Genomic DNA, 5,000 nt, shown 5'->3' on the forward strand with positions numbered 1-5,000 from the left:
TTGCAACTGATTTTGTATGATTTTTTTTATATCAAGCACTCTATCTATCTATCTATCTTATCTAATTATAATCTTTATTGTTGTAGATGTGGAACAATTCAATCGGTTGTTACCTATCAGATGACTGACTCCTTTATTCACTGGTTTGCTCTCTCTCTCCTCTCTCTCTCTCTCTCTCTCTCTCTCTCTCTCTCTCTCTCTCTCTCTCTCTCTCTCTCTCTCTCTCTCTCTCTCTATGGTATTGGTTAGGTAAATAATTATTAGATTGATAGAAAAAAAAATCGTAAAAAAATGTTTAAATCAAAGCAACATTCAGAGAGAGAGAGAAAGAGAGAAGGAAAGACGTAGGGCAGGTGAGGGAAGAAAGGAGAGGGGAGGAAGAAAATGGGGGTTGGAGGTGAAGGGGGTTGTAGGCAGGCGGAGCTCTTCCAACCTGGTGTTCGTTTTCTTGCTTGGCTAATGAGTTCTGCCTCTTGGTATAGGTACAAAAGTCTTTATTATTTACAACAAATGATTCACGATACTCCTATAAATTTCCTCACTGGGTGTAATACCTTATAGCAACATCTCGTATTGATACGACTGTTCGTTACAGAATAATTGCAAAAAATCGCACTTGCACTGTCTGTGAAACCCATTAGTAGAGGTCTATATGCTGAGTTATTATTAGCTACTGGGGAGTCTTAGCTTAGCTGGAGGGTGGGTGGAGGTGCTAGGGCACTGATCATAATAAAATCTTTATTTTAAGTCTTGTATATGTATTGTATTATCGGTATGTCAATTCTAATAGCCAGGCTTTCTCCATCATGAGGATCAATACTACACAGTATTCTAGGAGTTTTATTCCAGCTGTAACCAAGTTGTGGAATGATCTTTCCCATAGGGTAGTTGAATCAGAGAAGTTCAAAAGTTCAAAGTTGCAGCGAATGTTTTTATGTTGAACAGGATGAAATGAGTCTTTTTTATAGTTTATATATGACATATCTGTTTTGGCGTTGTTTTTGTGTTTAGAATGACTTATTGTTGATTTGTTCGCGTCATTTATTTATTCCCTTATTTCCTTTCCTCACTGGGCTATGTTTCCTTGTTGGAACCCTTGGGTTTATAGCATCTGGCTTTTCAAGCCAGGGTTGTTGGTTGGCTAATAATAATAATAATAATAATAATAATAATAATAATAATAATAATAATAATAATAATAATAATAATAATAATGTAGATGATAGGGGACTTTCGGGTAGTCGTTCTTATCCCCAATAGGTTGCTTCTGTGAAATAATCAGAATTTAATATCAAAATTAACTCTTTCCAGTCGTATGTTCTACAGCAGACTGCATAAAACTACTTAGCTCGTAATATTTAGATTAATTTTCAACGTTACTTTATTCTCCGAAGATTAATAACACTTTTATACCACTTTGTCACGATATGTTTAATACGGTCAGTTATGATTTGATAATGTATGAATTACCTAAGAAAATTTATCCTATGCAATAATGAAAAGATAAATCAAGGAGCAATTTCATAGTTTTAAGATTTAAAGGCTGCTCATGAATGGCAGAGGTAAGGGCCATTGACTTTTCCCTATCAAGTAGGATAATGCCCTAGAGACTGACCATATATACATATGATCAGCACCCAGGCCCCCTCTCCACCCAAGCTAGATCCAAGGAGGGCCAGGCAATGGCTGCTGATGACTCAGTAGATAGATCTATAGGCTCCCCCAAAAACCCAATCCTTACCTGACAAGGATGGTGAGGTTGATGCGACCAATGAAACTAGAGTCCGAGCGGGACTCGAACCCCAGTCTGGTGTTCACCAGTCAGAGAGGTTACCACATCGGCCACCAAACTAAAGTGATAAAAAAGACGTATTTATGCAACTGACATTCTATTTGTTACCTCACACCCGGTACTGGGTTTCGGGAAAATAGGTTTTTTTTTTTTTTTCCAACACGGAAATGGGAAAAATGCTGATTCAAAAATGGCTGCCGACAAAAGCCTACTTTCGTTATGAATTGGAAATTTCCACAAAAATGGAACTGTCACAGAAGATGATTGTAAACTAATGATTTTAGGCATAGAAGAGTTGATAAAACGATTTTCTAAAAAAGCAAAATGTGTATTGCAAGTAACCATTTAATGGAAATTCTAGATACTCTGATTCTATTTTGGGAGACAAGAAAAAATATTTGAAGAAAGGAGTAGGGTCATTATTATTATTATTATTATTATTATTATTATTATTATTATTATTATTATTAAACTTTCAACAAGGCACTAGAAGATTTGGATGACCAAGGCCTACATGGCTGAGGACTATGAACCATGAAGTAGGAGATGATGAGAGGAGAAATGTTGATTTAATAGCTCAAGATATTTCGACTGGTGAAATCTGAGGCCCTTTGTGTCAAGAGGCGTAGGAGGAGATGATGATAATGATGATGATGCAACTTCCTTATGGATTAACAGACATGATATAGTCACGTCCTCAGCAAATCCATCATCATTAGTAAGATAATGAGTATTATTACACTAATGAGAACTGTTTGTTATGATACTAATGACGCTGCTCAGAATAGCTCATCCACTCACATTATCCAAACAATTTGGGCAATTCTGTACACTAGAACGAGGTTGAGTTGGTACAGTGATGGGCCATTGTTGGATCTAGTTTAGAAGAGAGTTAATGAGAACACTTTTTGTGTGGCGATATTTTGGGGGGATTTATGGAGTTTAATAAATCATGTTTTTTTTTGGGGGGATAGGTTCATAAATTATTCGACACACACACACACACACACACACACACACACACATATATATATATATATATATATATATATATATATATATATATATATATATATATATATATATGCATGTATATATATGCGTTGAATATATATATCTATATATATATGTATATATATATATATATATATATATATATATATATATGTGTGTGTGTGTGTGTGTGTGTGTGTATGTGTGCGTGCATATATATATATATATATATATATATATATATATATATATATATATATATATATATATATATATATATATATATATATATATATATAAAACCTGAGATGCTAGAATAGGTAAGCAACAAACCACATATAATCCATCAATAAAGGTATTTTCCCCGAAACTTACATTAAATTTGACGTTTGACCTTTAATTTGACCTTGACATTGACCTCGTATCCAAAATGGACTCCCTATTCAGTATAACCCATGAAAAGAGGTATTACATGACCTCTCAAATTCTAGATACTCTGAGAGGAAAAGTTGAAAATTGCTCGAAATTGAAGATGGCGGCCCGAAATTCAAGATGGCCGAGACCGCCATCTTGAATCCTGAAAAATGCTGAACGTTGCACAAGTAGCACCCAAGCTAATTTTGCTCTCCTAACCATATAAAATACATTTCCATAAAAAAAAAAACTTTCACAGTAATTAACATTGCAGGGTCATCATCATGGCAACTGGGCTATAACCGATGGAAAAAAGAACTGAACTAGTTATTCATACTACTCTTACAAAAATAAAATAATTACCTTGGTAATTAAATTCTATCATTAGTTCATTAATGATTGCCTACACAGTGGCCTGGAAATTTTAATTGGATGAAAACAAAAGTAAACACTGATAAAGTTGACATCAAAACAATGGGTCTGGTTATTTTCCTTTTCATTAGTACTTATTGATGGACCTTCTTTCTTAAGTTCACCATAGGTTCATTGATATTTGTATATTAATTAATGGTTGATGAGAGAGAGAGAGAGAGAGAGAGAGAGAGAGAGAGAGAGAGAGAGAGAGAGAGAGAGAGAGAGAGAAAAGAGGGAAATATAAAAACAATTACATCTTAGTAAAACCAGGATTTGTCAAATTAAGTAATTTTCATCAATCAGGGTTATCAAAATTATAGTAATTTGCATGTATATATAGGGGCTTACACAGACGAGGAGAGAGAGAGAGAGAGAGAGAGAGAGAGAGAGAGAGAGAGAGAGAGAGAGAGAGAGAGAGAGAGATTATACCAATGGCCACAAGCAACAAGAAATTATTGCCGAGTGTTATGTTTGGACGAGACAGTAAGAAAGTACTAAAATTCCCGAAACAAAACTTAGAGTAACAATATAAATATAAATAAATAATCTGATTGAAGTAACGTAGTTAATATTTCATATGTCTCCAACCAAGAAATGATAAAACACTTTCCAGGATTCTAATTCTGGATACTTTCTCTATATTATAAACCTGTAAGAAACTGTTATTCAAGGTTCTAACGTTCAGCTGCGCTCCACAAGGCACTAGAAGAGTTGGAAGACACAGACCTACATGGATGAGGACTATGAAGCATAAACTAGGAAAAGATGAATGGAGAAGTATTGAATTAAAAGCTCGGGATAGAGACGACTGGCGAAATCTAACCGAGGCCCTTTGCATCAATAGGCGTAGGAGGAGATGATGATGATCAACTCTAAAGTATCCATCAAAGAACCACTGAGGTCATGATACTCGATCAGAGTGTTGGAACACCGTGAAATAAATCGGGTAAACTACGAATTTCGAAAAGTACCAAGCTGTTTTGAGCATCTGTATTATAGACTTAAAGTCTGACTGATAAACTAACAAAATAAAGTCCCTATTGATTTTAATTACTTTTTGATAATCTGAAAAGATACATGTACAGAGAGAGAGAGAGAGAGAGAGAGAGAGAGAGAGAGAGAGAGAGAGAGGAGAGAGAGAGAGAGAGAGAGAGAGAGAAATTAGCTAAGAATTTTCTAATATAATTCTTAAATAATTGATTCAAATTAATGATGGAAATAGTTTTTAGCAAGAAAAAAAGGAAGAAAAAAGAAACATCCCAATAAATCTCATCCAATCTAGACGGATGAAGATGAGAATCCAGTTTAAGTGAGCAATATCGTCTAGAAAAGTTTAAAAATTCAATTTATATTGACATTGGCAATAAAAACTACCTTTTATTTACAA

The sequence above is a fragment of the Palaemon carinicauda genome, chromosome 24 (genome assembly GCF_036898095.1).
Source record: "Palaemon carinicauda isolate YSFRI2023 chromosome 24, ASM3689809v2, whole genome shotgun sequence".
Classification (NCBI taxonomy): Eukaryota; Metazoa; Arthropoda; class Malacostraca; order Decapoda; family Palaemonidae; genus Palaemon; species Palaemon carinicauda.